This window comes from Schistocerca serialis, chromosome 6 (genome assembly GCF_023864345.2).
Source record: "Schistocerca serialis cubense isolate TAMUIC-IGC-003099 chromosome 6, iqSchSeri2.2, whole genome shotgun sequence".
In the NCBI taxonomy this organism is placed as follows: domain Eukaryota; kingdom Metazoa; phylum Arthropoda; class Insecta; order Orthoptera; family Acrididae; genus Schistocerca; species Schistocerca serialis.
The window spans coordinates 628,700,853-628,718,297 of record NC_064643.1 but is presented as its reverse complement, the minus strand read 5'-3'; positions in this window follow the sequence as shown (position 1 = coordinate 628,718,297).

The window sequence follows — 17,445 nt, the reverse complement described above, 5'->3', positions numbered from 1 at the left end:
CTGCTCAAGCTACTGCAATACAGCGAGCGCCACTACTGCCAGCTAAATAAAAGATTCAAACTATGGAAGGCACTAACTACTGATAGGGATAGTTAGCAAATGAAAGATATTAATAGAGAACAAACAATGTATTTACCTTGATATCATCATATATAAATATAGCAGTTCATGACAAATTTCAAAACTCCGCCATCTCTCTCCCCACATCCACCACTGCTGGCGGCTCACCTCCAACTGCGCAACGCTACGCGCTGTTCACAGCCAGCTGCCTAACACTACAGTGGCGAGTACTACAACAATGCAAAGCAGTCACAGACTGCACACAGCACAGCCAGTGATTTTCATACAGAGGTGGCGTTACCAATAAAAAAACCTAAACAGCCTACTTACATAGCCCCCATGCTCCCCACAAAAAAATTTTACAAATTGGCTTGGGCAGTGGCCAATACAGATTTGAAAAAAATTTTCATAATTACAGTAACAAAGATATAAAATGCACACACTTATTGATACAATGTTGGTCAAAAGCTAAAGTTTTCTCACAGTCCATAAAGACAGTCCTGATCATTCACCACAGTAAAACTGCCGTTTCTTTTATCAAAGTCTGAGCAGTAAAAGACAATGCACACAAGTAGTGGATGTCCATGCAGTCTTGAAGAAGTAGTGTTGTCCTACCAACGGAATGTCAGTGCTGACTCTCGACATGCTGACAGGTCAATGGGCCACAACAGAGCAAACCCACTGCAGAGTCAGTCGAAGTTTTGCTGAATATTGGTAGGTAGGTCATCACAGAGTAGACCCACTGTAGTCCTGGTAGAGAGTATGGTATTGGTGGGCCACCAGAGGTGCAGACACACTGTAGTCCTTGTAGAAATAATGGTAACGATGGGCCATCAAAGATGCAGACCCACTGCAATTCTTGTAGAGACGGACAGCAGCCATCTGTTGCAACTGTGCAGGTACACAATCACCATTGAAGAGTCTTGCGGATAATGTAGCAAGTCCATAACCCACCACTTGTGCACTCACAAAGTTTTTGAAATTGTCCTTAGAACCAGCAATGCTGTTATCCAGTCCCTTGCCGAGTTATTAACACACGTGCAAACACTAGCAGTCCCTACTTCTCACATATTGTCCATATACTATGACCAACAGAAACGTGTGCAGTGAAATGTAACTTACAAGTTAATAATATCATGAACTGGTGACAATTACAATTTGGTAACATAAAAATACAATAACAAAGGCACAAAATATATCATTAAAAACATAACAATACAGATAACATTTGTAGTACAGGCTTTACAAAAGAATCGAACTAACATATACATCAGTGGAATTATGACATGAGTACATACATAAAAGATCACAATAACTTTTGAAACATCAACTTCACACATGAGCATTAAACAGAACGAAATTAATAATGTCTAACATTTTTACAAAGTAAATAACATATTATTAATGCCAATTATATTCGAGCATAACAGTATTCCTCATCATAGTGAATGTAGCTTAATATTAAAAGAAGAAAAAATTCTATGAAATTACACAGAGACAGGAAGAAAACAAATACACAAGGGTACACAAACATATAGTGGGATAACACAAAAGGGAAAGGACAGGGTTTGTTTTACTGCAGTATTTTGCATGGAGATCTCCCTTTGTTCATCATTATTCCCAAAAAGTCCTATCTAAGCCTGCCTTCTGTATTTTGTTCACATCCTCTGTCAATAATAGTTTTTCTCCACTGTACAGTATCCTATTTCTTATAAATTTATAATAGTTAGTTTCTTATATAGTCTACCCCCTCTTAAGCTAACTTAAATCTACTGAGCTCAGATGCTAAACTAAGGAACGAGGCAATGCGGCAGCACATAAAACAATTAATATAAACAGCAATAAAAAAAATGGAGAATCGCAAAGCAAGCTACAGTAAATCTAAATTACCAAGCAATTCAACATTACAACTAATATGAGGCAATGTGCAAAAAAAAAAAATAAATAAATAAATAAATAAATCTGGCTTAGTAGAGTAACACAAATTAAAGTTCAGTAGCACTATGCCTGGTAAACAGCAGCTTATATCTAAACATGACATAGCTCAAGCAGATAAAATAGTACACTAAAGATAACAATGCAGATAAGGGAAATGTATAACCACACCTTAATGTCTATGTAATTAAAGTGGTGCACCACAACAACTTATTGTAAAAGAAATATTACCATGTACTTGAAAAGAAAATTATGTGTCCAGTTACCGTTACTAGTCCCTTCTTATTGTTCTTTCCTTTCCAAGTGCTCCTTTTTTTAAAGAATATGGATTACAAAATTATCATTTAATAGATCTGTTGACAGAAAGTGTTCACATTAGCAAATGCATCTAAGTTTATTTTATAAAACTAATGCTGTAACACAGCTGGAAAACAGGTATCAAATGAAATAAGCAATTACGCAAACCAAAGCATAAAAATATCATTCAATAGTCATGTGACATTTCATAAGTTAGTAGAAATTCTCTCAACTCTCGTAGAAAGACGCTTGTCGTAATCAGGTGTGCAGATGTAAAAATATTTCTCGTCATTTCATTAGGCATTTCAGTAAATATCATAAATTACGAGCTCCACAGTATGCTTTCAACAAGGAAATGTCAATATGGAGGATAATGGCCTCCCCCCCCTTTTTTTTTTTTTCTACCTGTGCTTCCGGAAAGGCACATCCTAATGGCTTGTTCTCCAGGTGTCTGACACAGCGGTGTGCCGACGACGCACGTGCAGGTGGTCACTTAACTTTCTTACGGAAATATTTACGACAGCAGTTTCCGCTACAGTGACAGTCTCACATAAAAATATTTCACAGGTCAAGAATTAGCGTTGCAAATCTGTAGAAAGAAAATCCTATAAATATAAGTGTCCAAATAAAATATTCATCAGCATTGTGATACAGTCACGCATTTACGCACATTTCATAACTCTTAAAGTACGATTCTTGGTTTCCAACATACTTCTTATTCCTCATATACGGTAGCATCATCTTATTGACCATAAACATATCTCAACAGCATAGTACACATCGTCGTCGTAATAATAACATCATAACACCTCAGTCAAATCTCAAAAACGTCGTAGCTTTCTGCAATAATTTAAAACCCTAAAAAAAATTCTCTGCTCATTTCAATAGTGTCATCTACCTCAAACGTACTTTAAAAATCATGATCTCATACCAAATACATCATTCAAAGCTCTCATAGTATCACAATGATTCCGAAGAAATATGAACAGTTTACAAAGTACAGACAAAATTCAGTTTCATAAGTGTGAAGTTACCCAACTGTGTATTGCGTAAACATGTGTCACTGATGTAGTAAAAAAATGTTTATCTCTCAGTTAAATGATCAGATAGCTGTGTAATTTGTGTGTTAGAGAAATATGGTACTGATGTGTAAAGTTGTGTAAGCAAATACCATATTAGCTAGGGTTCCTTGTGGTTGCCACACACATGGTACACAAAGTAAGCGTGTACCCCCCTGAGGATAAATGTAATTATACTCCCAGGTGTTACAAATTACAGCAATGGAATGAAATGTATCACGGAAAACTTTCTTTGTAATTAAAAAAATCTTTAAAAATAAGTGTTTTAAGTATAAGATTAATCACTCAAATGCATGTACTGTAGCGCTAAACTGTGCATCTTGTCGCAACATAATCTCTGTGGAAGTGTCGTAGTTATCGTCCTCCGAAAGCTGAGTTCTGCAGAAGTCAATGTACTTACCACATGATAAACAAAAGTGAAATGCTTTGCGTATAGATATCTTAGTTATTACGCTTATTGCCGTGATGAAGAAATTACTGGACAGTAACGTATTGTTGTGCCACGAAAAAGGCTGTCTCATTGTTGCTGTACCACAAAAGTTACTACTAAAACATGTTTTACTTTCCAGAATAATACAGAAAAACTGTGCAGATATAAAACAGATACAGCGCAAAAGCAACATTGTAAATTGTCACTCATTAGTAGCGTCGTGATAAAATCGTGTAGCTGTCACATAAACTAACCACTGTGTCATCTGGTATCTCACAGAAAGTACTTTAAATCCAGAATGTATTTTCAAGTATTATCATGTGGTATACATCAGTAAAGACTACTGGTTTTGTGTCGTTCAGATTATCATCTACCTTCGTAGATAAGTTAGTGAACTGATCCGAAAGTTCGGCTACTTTCTTCGATAGTGTACTTATTTCTTCAGTGTGTTTTTCTGAACCAAGTTTCAGAGTATCTACTGTGTCCTTAAAGTTTTCCTGAGTTTTTGCAAGTTGCGTAACCGAATCGGTAGATGCAACTGAGTCAAATTTAGCTCGCAAGGTCTCATAATTTTCATGAACAATAATTTGCAGTTCTTTTATGGCTGCTTCGTGATTCTGTAATGCATTTTCATGCCGCGAAAAAATAGGTTGAAAATGCTCACAAATTTGAGTTTTTACGTCATTACAGACTTTTTGACATTTCGATTCAATGTTATGTAACTCAGTAGTTAAATCTTCACGCGTTTGTTCAAGAGTTTGTTCCAATGAGTCTAACTTTTGAAGCTGTTGCTGTGTTTGTCTCTGATTTTGTTCCAGTGTGTCTAACTGTTGCTGTGTTTGTCTCTGATTTTGTTCCATTGTGTCTAACTTTTTAAGATTTTGTTCTACTGTATCTAACTTTTTAAGATTTTGTCCCATTTGTCTCTGATTTTGTTCCATTTGTTGCATTAATTGCAATAATAATGTATTAGTGTCTGGAATCTGTTTCTTTACGCTTTTCGGCAGTGCATTTGCACCGGCAACATTCACATTTTGACAAGCAGAAAATGTGTCTTGACTTATTTGAGAAAACGGTGATGACCCAAAACCTGAATCTACAGTATTTGCGAAATTGTGTCCTGTCATTTCGGATTCCTGAGGCGAGCTGTTGCCGACCGATCGATCGATAATGCTTCCCTGTTCACTACCTGTTTCACTGTCTACACCATTGTTTGCAGCCCGCTCCATTTCCCTATGCACAATTACCAAATTACTACTTTGAACATCAGTTAATTCATTACTCGGTGGCGCTAACACACTGCTTTCATTTTCACTGTCATTTCTCAGTTTACTTTGGAGCCTAGTATTACGTTTTTCACACGCCATTATTGTCACAGTATTTCACACGACAACACAGAAAAACACAATTTGAAGATCAAAAATAAGAGAACACATTAACATAGCACTGAAAATAATATCTAGTTAATTGCAGCTGCGAAATACTTGGTGCAAATCTACATGCATGCCACAACTGTTTTACTGTACAACAATGAAAGACTGCAACTACAAAGGAGATTTTCTCTACAATTACGCGCTAGTAATAAACAATAGCTACACTAATTACACAAACTACAAGAAAAAATCAGAAGATTCCAGTGAGGCATCCTCGGCTAAGGGTCGACATATGAAACGTCCCCTTTGAACAATTATACATGACTGTGCTTAAACTGACACACAATATTTTGTTAGCGCAACGCAATCTGACTTTCAAAATTCCCTACAAAACAATGGCCCTGACTAACATTTAACTATACCTTTCACAAATCACTTACCTCACAAAAATCTTCGCTGCTCAAGCTACTGCAATAGAGCGAGCGCCACTACTGCCAGCTAAATAAAAGATTCAAACTATGGAAGGCACTAACTACTGATAGGGATAGTTAGCAAATGAAAGATATTAATAGAGAACAAACAATGTATTTACCTTGATATCATCATATATAAATATAGCAGTTCATGACAAATTTCAAAACTCCGCCATCTCTCTCCCCACATCCACCACTGCTGGCGGCTCACCTCCAACTGCGCAACGCTACGCGCTGTTCACAGCCAGCTGCCTAACACTACAATGGCGAGTATTACAACAATGCAAAGCAGCCACAGACTGCACACAGCACAGCCAGTGATTTTCATACAGAGGTGGCGTTACCAATAAAAAAACCTAAACAGCCTACTTACACATTATTCAGGAACACACATTTTCTATAACTTGCCAGCAGCTATAAAAAGCTTAACAACCAATTAAATTCAGTTTAAGAGAAGCCTAAAGGATTTATTGGTGGCCAAGGCCTTCTACTCCATTGATGAATCTCTCAGTAAAACCAACTGATATATATATTATGTGTGTGTGTGTGTGCGTGTGTGTGTGTGTGTGTGTGTGTGTACAATCCAACTTCTGCGCCATTTCAGTGCAGTAATGTGTTCATTGTAAATAAGTATTATAGTAGTTGTATTATATGTTTATTACGTTATAAGTAAATAAAAACTTTTTATTTTAAATTCAGTGCATTAGTATTTCTAAAATGACTCTCATGTAGTGTTCATTAAAAAATGACGATCATTCCACTTGAGACCTGTGGAATGGTAAATTAGCTTACTTGTTTTAGTTGTAAATATTTGTCATGTATTGTTTTTTTCTGATACGTTCCACATCCTGGAGGACCTCCTCGCTACGGATCAATTGGAATGAAAGTAAATCTAAGCTAATCCAGAGGAAGCATCGCAGCACGCCGGACCGCGCAAGAAGCAGTTCAGCTCGGCTCAGCGGCAGAGAAGGGGTGTTCTGGAGGCGCAGGTGCAGAGATTCGGAGTTGACGCACGGGGGAGACAGCGGAGCATTTTTTGTTGGATTAGTACTTCACCCATAGAGTACTGGAACTTAACTAAAGTAAGTTAAATGTTATTTAGAGTGCGTACAAATGTATTTATGATAATGTAATGCTGCTAAAGACAGGTAGAATAAGTCAAACAATTAGAATGAGTAAGCTAAGTGGAAGAGTAGAGTAAAATATGTCCCAAGAAAACGTAGATCTAACAGAGAACGGTGATACGTTTCCACTTACTAAGCCTAAGGAGAGACCAGCAGTTGGAATGAGTGCAATAGTAGGGAAAAAGGAGCAGAAATGCTGTTGGGGAGTTTAGAAATAACATAAAACATAGCTGAGTCAAACACTCAGGCAGTTGTTACTGAATATATGACCAGAGGAGATTAAATTAACAAGAAAGGTACAGAGTTTAATATACAGGTATTGTTTTCAGCTCTGGTGAATAAGTTGTCTATGACTAAAAATAAAACATAAGACAAACTAGATGCGACTAACAACAAAACAGAAGAAACTGGTAGGAATATTGAGAGGCACCCACATGCCTTGCTCATACTGTGGCATCAAGCAGCCAGGCCTGAAAGATGAGTGGTCTGCCAAGCGAGTGGACTCATTCTTATTTATCGAGTAACATGAACTCTAGTACTCACAATTAAGTTAGAAGTTATTCTCCTGTTTGAATATTACGCAACGGAAACGCACCTCTGACTATTAGTAATTTACAGAACTCTGACTGTTCACTACGCACTGGCAATACCACATTTTCTTTCTTATTTAACGGCTTTGATCAACACGTGGCCATCGCACTGAATACGAATGGCGCACACATTATAAATTCTGGATATCATAACAACATACAATTCAAAGCAAAAGGCCACCAATCTTTTTCTTTTCACTGTCTTATTTATTCCGATAAATTCTATAACCTAAACACACAAATTCTATAACCTACAACAATAACACATGAGAAATTCCGCCCAGTGGGCATGGCTTTACATTGGTGATTCTCTATCTTATGGTCTCGTAATTATTTAACGCTACAGCACACTTTCTGGATAGGATGGTGGATCTTTTGCTATATCTCACACTTCGATTCTCACAACCATCATCACGAAACTTTCCTCCAGACCGAGCGGTACAAAACGAACATGCATGACCCACTACCTATGAAACTACCTTGCTACTCTCCCATGCAAACCACACATACTTAAATTACATGACATACACCACACTGCAACATGGAATACAACAGAAGGAATAGTCACAACATTATCACTTTCAGATTTCCCACTCCAATTAGTATTCATCCCAGTTTCTCACGACACTGCCCCACTTCGTAACTTTTCTTTCCTACTACGAACTCTGTAGGATATATGCACGTCTTCCTGTGCAATGCAAGCCAAGTGGCGTTGCTGGATAGTCGGCTGACTCACTTTGCTTCTCTCTCAGAGTATTATAGTTTGAATCAAGCGTCACACAGAAACATAACACGCAAAGTAATATTAAGAACATATTCATCACACACGCAAGTCCTCAACTGATACCATGGACGAGTACTTCTCTTTATCCTTTGTCACATACACAGATTGAGACTCACACAGTACTCACCACGTGGAAGTACTCGTCTCTAATTTCAAGTCCTGCACACGCCATTTCTTAAATATTTCCATTTTATAGTACACACGCTAGTAATTCAGCTTAACTTAAGCACTCGGAAGTATTTCAACTTATTGCTACACGTGGTTTCATTGTGACCGTTGGTCACTTCCGAAGATTACTACGATCCCCTTAATATTACCTGCCTGACGATTCTCCCCACAAAAGTTCCTGAAATAGAGAAATTATTATTCTACACTACTCTTAAGTATTTCACATGCATACCATGTCTCCACTCTTTTGTCCTTACGGAGCTCGCCTAAGACAGGTCTTACCAACACTAGATCCAGCGGCAGAGTGCTGAAACATGGCCGTTCTTCAGGTCCTCTCGCACCTCTGCCGAAGTAGGGGAGCACCTTGCTACCGTATTGGTCAGCCACATTTCAGGCGCTCAAAGCTCAGGCAAATTTCATCTCTTTGATTCCACCAAAGGTGGCCAAAGGATCGTCTCAAAGATGATCATATATTCACATTCACTATCTACGGTTAGCAGACGACCATACATTCATTCATTTCACAGATCTCACCAAACTGGATGTAGGGATTTATTTTGTGGGAGTGCACATGTGATCAATTAAATAAATAAATTGTCATCCTTTCTCACACTGGTATCTGGCTTCACTGTATTAATTGAAATTGTGTTATTTTTACAAAAAATATGCTGTTCTGACAAGAATAATGAAGTATGTTGTACCTATTTTCAGTGTCGGGCGGTACTGTACCCTTTCAATATTACCAGATAGATAACGAAAGTCATTCAAGAAACTCACAAAAAAATGATATATTACAGGAATATACCAGGAAGGCTGAAAAAAAATTTAATGGACTAGATGAGAGAGTAGGTAATGGAATAAAGATACAGAGGGCAGCAGCGATTTGTCAGAGAGAATGGTAGTAAATCATAATAGATGTATTAACGAATCTAAAGAATATTAACACTTTAGATGAAAATTTCAGTAACGAAACTGAGAAACATGATGTGTCAATTTCCAATCCAATTTAACCAAAAAATAAATAAATAAAACGACAAAACTGGATCAACATTGTCTAACAATAGACTCGCTACAGAATTTAAAAACTATTACTAAACAGATATTTGACAGCGTAGCTGGTATTCAGCAGGGGATAAAGGATTTTACTGTAAGACGCACAGATGTCTATGCTGAAAGGGTAGAGGAAAAGTTGGGTTCAAAATTAAGGAAATCATAATAGTGGGAAAAAGCAGCAACGAGGACCTCTGTTTATAGGTTTGCAAGTTCCATAATTTCTCAGCAAAAAGGAGACTATATCCCAAGGCGTTTGTAGGACAGTTGCAGGGTTTATTATCAGAGAAATGGGACGATAGGAGAAAGATAGGATGTGTCACCAGCAGAATGGAAGAGGATGCTCTATCATGGGGAATGAGAGCAGGGGAATTTGTCAGTCATACAAGGAGGTTATTAAGTTAATAGACAGGTACTGGTCTAACAATACACAATGTAATGGAAGAAATAGTATTTTTCAAAGGAAACGTGACAATTACAACGATTACTTCCATACTTTCTGTATAAAGGATTTAGATCTCTAAAACCCACTTAGTGACGAAGACCTCATTGCAATATTATTGGTCAAACTGCAGGTGAGGAAAAATTAATAAAAAATTCTAGAAAGATAAATGGATATATTTTACAAGCATTAGACAAGTTAGATGTTCTGTTAGGTGAAGAGACAACCAATAACTGTTGGAGCGATGTGAATTGGCGGTCAAGAGAACGTAGAAACTTTCGGCATAGTAATGGAAATCATAATGAGGCAAGAGAGAACGAGAGGCGCAATAATGGTTTTAATAGTCATGCTATATCAGGATGGAATCGTGGAGCTAAGAACTTTTATCATAAAAGACGACATGAGGAAATTAATGGTGATTGGGTAGATAGAGTTCAAAGAGTTGGCAACTGATGGGAAACTAGAAAGAGGTTCATCTGGAGTCGAAACATGAACTCGTATGATGGATGAACCACTGGGAAACAGGTGATAAAAGGAAATTCTAGGGATATTGGGGAAGCTCTCTTTGAGGAAGAAAGAGTTACAACTAAAGAGGAATGACAACCTAGAGTAGCTGTGGGACTTAATGGTGTTAAGGCTGTTGCATTTATAGCTGTAGCAGAGGGACTTGTGACCAAATAGTAAATAAAGAAAGGTACAAATATTACCACTGCATGAAGTTAAAGTTATTGGTGCAGTGACTGGCAAGAGTAAATTGATAAAGAATGAAGTATTACCGGAAGTAAGAGTACAAGGAGTAATGTTGAAGATTAGTGCCGTCGTGGATCCAGACTTTTGCATCACAACGATGATAGGGAATGATTTATTGGCAGCCCACGTGGCTGTTATGGAGTTAGGGAATGGTAGCATGACAGTAAACAGTACTCAAAGTATTATTAAATTTGGTAACAGTGTTGATACAAAGGAGAAGGCACAGGATACATACTGTATGAAAACAGTGTATGAGTGCTTTCAATGGGAGGTAGGTAAAGAGGAAAGTACTTTACAAAGGAGGAATCATAATCAAAATAAGGTTGGAGCAGAAATAGCAAATGAGATAAGACATAAGGCAAAAATAATTTATGTATTTATCAAGATGGAAAAGGAAAGTTGCAAAATTTACTGTTAAAATATAAAGGTGTGTTTCCTAATAAGGGGGAACCTTATGAGTAAATCATGCAAGCATTTAAATGAAGACTATGTTTAAGACTATTAGCAAAAACGGAAGCTATAGATAAAGAGCTACAAAGGATGCTTTATTTGTAGATTATTGAGAGGTCAACTAGATAATACTGCAACCCATTAATGTATGTTGCAAAGAAGGTCCATTCAGTACGTATAACATTGCAAACCAGGTTATTAAATGAAATAATAGAGCCTCAGAATTAGAGGCTAGAATCTCCTGAGGAATTGTTACAGATATTTGGAGGGGCCAGTGAGTTATCTAGTCTTGATTTTACAGCTGGTCAGAGGATGATATAGTTTGTTGAAGGATGTAGGCAGTACACAGCTTTCTTATTTAGAGGCAGATGCTATCAGTTGAAGGTACTACCGTCTGGAATACGAATATCGGTTGCACCATTCATACGATTGTTAGATTCCATACTTGGAGAAGAATTATTGTCTAAAATTACTCTGTACGTAGATAACATCGTAACTAGAGCCAGAAATTGGCAGGAACATAATTAGATACTATAAAAGATGCTAAGAGCTTTTCAAATTGGTAATGGTCCGGTTAATTTAGCCAAATATGAGTTAAGAAAAGGCGAGACAATTTTTAGGGCACCTTATATCAGCAAAAGGTATTAGTCCAAATCCTGTAAAGTTGGAGGCTATGAAAGAATTCCCACAGACAAGTAATAAGAGACAAATGAAGTTATTTCTGGAACCCTGTAATGTCTATTACAAACTCGTGAATGAAAAAGTCTTAACTGCAGTAACTATACTTAATAAAACTAAAAAGAAGGCCCCATGGATATGCGCAGAATAGTGTGAGAAGAGTTTGATAGTATCAAGGATGACCTACAGAAGGAATACTGTCCCACCCTTCAGACTACGGAACAGGAGTGCATTTATTCCAAATGGTCGAGACAGAAAAGATATAGAACAGCAAACAACTAGCTTCGTAAGCGGAATGTTAACGAAACGTGAACATAACCACACAGTAACTGAGAAGGAGGCATTGGTAACTGTGTGGGCTTCAAAAAAGCTCCATCTCTATTTGATGGTTAGAGAAGCAAATATGCATGATAATCATAAGGCGCTATCTTTTATCAGGAGCTACACATTGGCAAGTGGTAGGCTTACTAGGTGGGCATCACTCTTTAGGAATACCAATTCGACATACATTATTGAGATGGCAAAGACGACGTAGGGGCAGATGCATTATCATGATTGAAATTAGGAATGAACCAAGGTGGCCCAGAGTGGATCAATTCTAGAGAAATCCACTTGTTCTATATGAAGACAGTAGAGTACAAAGATAAAGTTAGAGAGTTCATGAGAAACATACAATAGAAACAAGAAAGAGATCCGATATTAGCTACAGTAAAGAGAAAATTCTAAGGAAATCAGGAACCCAAAATAAGTGATTTTTACTTAGTGGAAAAAATTGTGTTGAAGCATAGGACTAATTCAGTATGCTTACCTGAACACACCATTGCTGAATTCATATGGTATGCTTACGTGAGCTATTGTCATTTTGGACCCAGAAAGTGTACAGAAAAGTTGAAAGAAACAAATTTTAATAATACGGTGAAGAGGGTCATGGGGCATTAGAAAGATGTGAGAAGTGTCAAAAAACGAAAAGACGTGCAACCTATTCTACTGAAAGGAGTGGATGAATTAGCAGCAGCTGATGTGTTCAAACCAATCCTGAACATCAGAGGAGGTTTTAAATATGTGTTGGTAGAATTGGATATATTTTTATTACACCCACTAAGAAAATGTGTAAGCTGGGACATGATTATGTGCATGTGGTTTGGTCATGCCAGGTCCCAGTTTTTATCCTAACCATGGAGGAATACATTGTAAAAACTTAGGTATAAAGGCCATTTCTATATCTAAATTTCACCTGTCTTCAGACCCAGTAGCAAGAGTGATAAAAGAGGCGAGAGATTCTTGTAGAGCTTTCTGCCATGACCACCATCCACTCGGAGACTATACTTAAAGAATTTGAAGAAATAATCAATGAACTTACATGATCAACAACTGAGATATCATCATAAGAATTACTAATTTGAAGAAATAATCAACGAACTTCCATGATCAGTAATTGAGATCACAGTATGAATTGCTGACGGGTAACAGAGCTGAAATTCCTGTATGATCAAATGATTGTTAAAATTTTCAAAAAGGACTGATGTGAGTTTGGAAGGAAAACGTAAATCAGCTTTGGAGAGATTAGTAGCAAAACGAGAGTCTTGAAAGGTGAGACATGACAGGAAAGTGGTGTCAGGGGATACGTAGTGAGATGTTATAGTAATAAGGACTCGTAGGAAACCGTCCAAGATAGGGTCTGAGAAACAGAAATTTTACGAATTTTTGAAGGCCACTGTGTGGTGAGCAGGGTACCACATCCAAACATAGTAGAAGTGGCACATCCTGAGGCCGAGGTAATAAAGGTGTATACAGTGTACTTGCTACAAAGAGATACCGTGGTAGATAGGGGGAAGCCTGCTGGCTCTGAAAAATTTGAGTACGAAGCACTGATGAGAATATCTCTTTAGTAAACAAAGATACTGAAAAGGCTTAAAAGGCCGAGGTATGGGGCAAAATTCACTGTGCAGAGCAATGCAGTAAGAGTGTAGGATTATTGAGTGAAAGGATAGTTTTAAGAGTTTTGAGATAACGTGTGTTTACTTCTTCGTTTGCATAGAATGAGCAGCAGGAATTGAATGAATTCTGCAGCAACGCAAGGGTTAAGTGTTTATTGGTAATGGCGAAACATTAAAATTGTCCAGACAACTTGGGCAGCGTTAGTGGTCTCAGGGGGAATTGCTGGCAGCTGACAAGGCGCAGTGCAAGAATGAGTTAACGCCGATGTGACACAGTCAGGGATGCGTCTCAGGGTGTCTACTAGCAAACAAACCAGGTTAATGGCATTGTCAATCAAGGAATGTGGATAAACAAACTTATTGTTTCCATGTGTGGATTATGATTTATGGTTCAATGATCAATTACAGAATAGTGTCTAATGCATAGACAAATGGAATCATTAGTTAATGGATTCAGAAACTGAAAAATATTTGAGTGAGATAATGAAAATATTAGTATCTCTTATGATGAGTTGTTATTTACTATAGACAAATTAATTACAGAAGTGCATTTAAAGGTAAAGTGCTCATTAGTCAATAAAATGAGCACTTGAAAAGTTCTTCTTTAATTTTTCACTTGTGGATTGTACGAAAAATAATTATGAAAGTAGTCATCATATGGGAAATGTAAACAACTGTCGCTAAATTGTTTTTAAAGAAGTGTGTTTATGTAGTGTGTACTTGTACTAAGCCTAATGGTGGGTGGAAACATGGGAAAATTTGGAGCACATTAACCAGATGATGTGCGTTATGGCCCAACCCAATGAACACTCAACAACGAGGGGCACAGTTGGCATATGAGAAGATGTTGGCTGTCGTCAGGAGAACACAGTGGAACATATCGCCTAGGACCAGCAATATCAACTGGTGAGCAACAGTAGTGCAAGCATAATTAGTGTGTGGTATGGGCTATCCAAGGTTGTCCTTGAGTTATAACTGTTCATAAAAAATGTTACTGTAAACGGCTGTGCACCACTGTAGGGCAAAGAGAAATAAATTTCCTTTGTGTATTGCGTACTATGTATTTGTGTATTGGGACGTAATGGGGCCTGTCAGTCTGTTCTGTATAGGATAGCGCAAATTGTGAAAAAATGCTCTGATGGATTTCTCTGGGATCGCCAACTAGCTGCTGGAAAATGTGAGCGAAATGTTTCTATAGTTTTCATAAAAAATTGTGAACTAAAGTAACATTTACCTACTGATCTCAGCAAATTTATAGATATACTCAATGTTCAGGAATTTATAGTTATTGTTATAGTGTTGCATTAAAGTGGCATGTTCCCTAAATTAATTTTTACAGCAGTTCTCAACATAAAAGAGCCAAAATCTCTAATGTTTCGAGAGCATGGGAAATAAAATTCAAAGGCAATATTAACACAATCAGAAACCTAAGGAAATCTGTTTGTTATCTGCATACTTAACGATATCTCTTGAACAGTTAGAATTCGAGTTTAACGAAGTACTATAAATAATTTGATGGAAAAAAGAAACCCATAAAACAACGGTGTAATAAAAATAAAATGTAAATTGTACACGGTGCGCCTAAGAACTGTAAGACTGTGATCCTCGTGTTTCCAGAATTTTAATTTACTTTACAAAGAACCACAATTTTGGAAAGACATTACCGAAGGGGATCTGTAAGGGACCACTTATTTTCGAATCATATTTTATTCCCTCTATTTTCGAAATTTACATTTTACATCGCGTCTGGAGATACCAGTAGCATTCAATGAGGTCAAGCAGTACGGCAGGAGGCATTAGCAGGGCTTACGATTTCAGTTCTCACACTAACTGAAGTAATCGCTGCCAGTGGACGGTAGGGTGAGGCACAGTGGGTAGACGTGAGAAAGACAAGTATATCGTCGCACGCTACATAGGGAAACCACAGATATTCTGGAGCGAAGCAAAGTGATTTTATTTAATAAATATTTACTAGTAAAAGCCACTTTTCCTACCATTGGTGTTAGGAGAAGCCTGCCGGTCATAACCACTTTATTACATCAATATTACTACGCAATAAAACAGTAGTTTCAACACACAAATGAGTAATGCTTAAGCTAACGAAGTTGTACGAATAGCCACGACGTTTCACGAATGTAAGTATGAGACCACGACTGCGCCTTGTATATGCCAGTCCCCTACAGGTTGCCTTCCGAACGAGTTCTGTCGTAAAACCATGCTGTCGAGAAGTGCAAGTTTTTGATTTAATAAACGATACCATGTTTCATTATTATCAGTTTTCGTAAATCAAGACATCATAATGATATACACAGACGTGATTCAAATATATAGCCACCCGTATCGTCAGTTATATTTACAGGCTGTAGAACTGCACTTTCCAGTGAGTTCGATAGTGCTACTACTGCTTTGCTGCAAAACAAGCAGGAGAAAATACTATGCGACGACTCAGTAAGGTAATTCAGGGGCGGACTGTCTTAAGCTTGCAAATTTCGGATGGAAAAGCAGGCCATTCGTACTATACACCTCTTACACCATCTTCTACGGACTGGCTCCTTAGACTGAAGCACTTCAGAAGGTTTAATAAAGTCAAATGATCTTGCACCCAGGAGCAGAGATAGAGTCGGATCAGAATTTAATAATGATGAAGAGTAAGCTGACGTTTAAGAGAATCGCACTGAAGAATCAGTATGGAAGGACATGGGATGATAAAGTACTATTTAATGTTGCTGATACGTCGTGGTATGAGAAAACTTAATCAAAACGCAAGGTAAGCAGAGCTCAAAGGCTGCAGGGAGTGAAAGCGTGGAGCCAAATGAGGTTACGGTTTCAAACAATTTAATTTTATTAAAATTAAAAATAAAAAAAACACTTGTTCACTGGCACACACACACATTATATATATATATATATATATATATATATATATATATATATATATATATATATATATATAAAATCACAAACACAATAAAAAATTTTAAACTCCAGCCCTGAAGGGCCGCTGAACATTCACAACTGTAATGTCAGAATGACAACCTTAAGATTCAACATAAGGAGATAATCACGGTTTGCAGGACCCAACACTTTTGATTATTGACCAATACAATAAGCTACTGGAAGGAATGACTTTAATCATTCGGCCAGAAGGGCCAATCAAATACAAACACAAATGCTGTTTAGATAATACTACAAGAATGCAAAACCAACAGTTAATTTACTTCGTCCAAAGGAGCAGTAAAGACCAAAAGACAAATTCATATACCAAACTTTTTTTTAAAGAGACAAGCTAAGAAGATAAAATTAATAACCAAAAAGGGGTAGTGACGTCGCCACTCGGCCTGAAGGGCCTGAATATCAGTAGTAATAAATATCTGAGAATGGTTGAAGTTAGTGAGTTAGCACTTAAAACCAGCCCATGCCCCTCACCACTAGGAAAAATCTACAGTCAGCTGTGCTAGGACTGCCTGTTTTAGCAATATGGCACTGACCAGCAGAACAACTAGAAACTTCACCAACGTGGCGAATCGTCCACATAGGGCATGACAGCAACTCTCTATAACACATAAAATAAAAATTACTAAACATTGAAACACATGGTTCAAAATATAACGCCTATCTAGGCAGGAACTGTTAATGACGCCCACTGGCCTTCGTAAATCTTCGACTTAGTAAATGTGACGGCCAGTACTAGATAATAATACCAATCAACAAATTGTAAAATACAAGATCGTTATTGCACTTGGGTCAGAATAAAATTTCACCCTCAGATAATATTTTAGGTTCAGTTATTAAGGCACAGAGAGTTGACACTCTTTTCTAGTGATA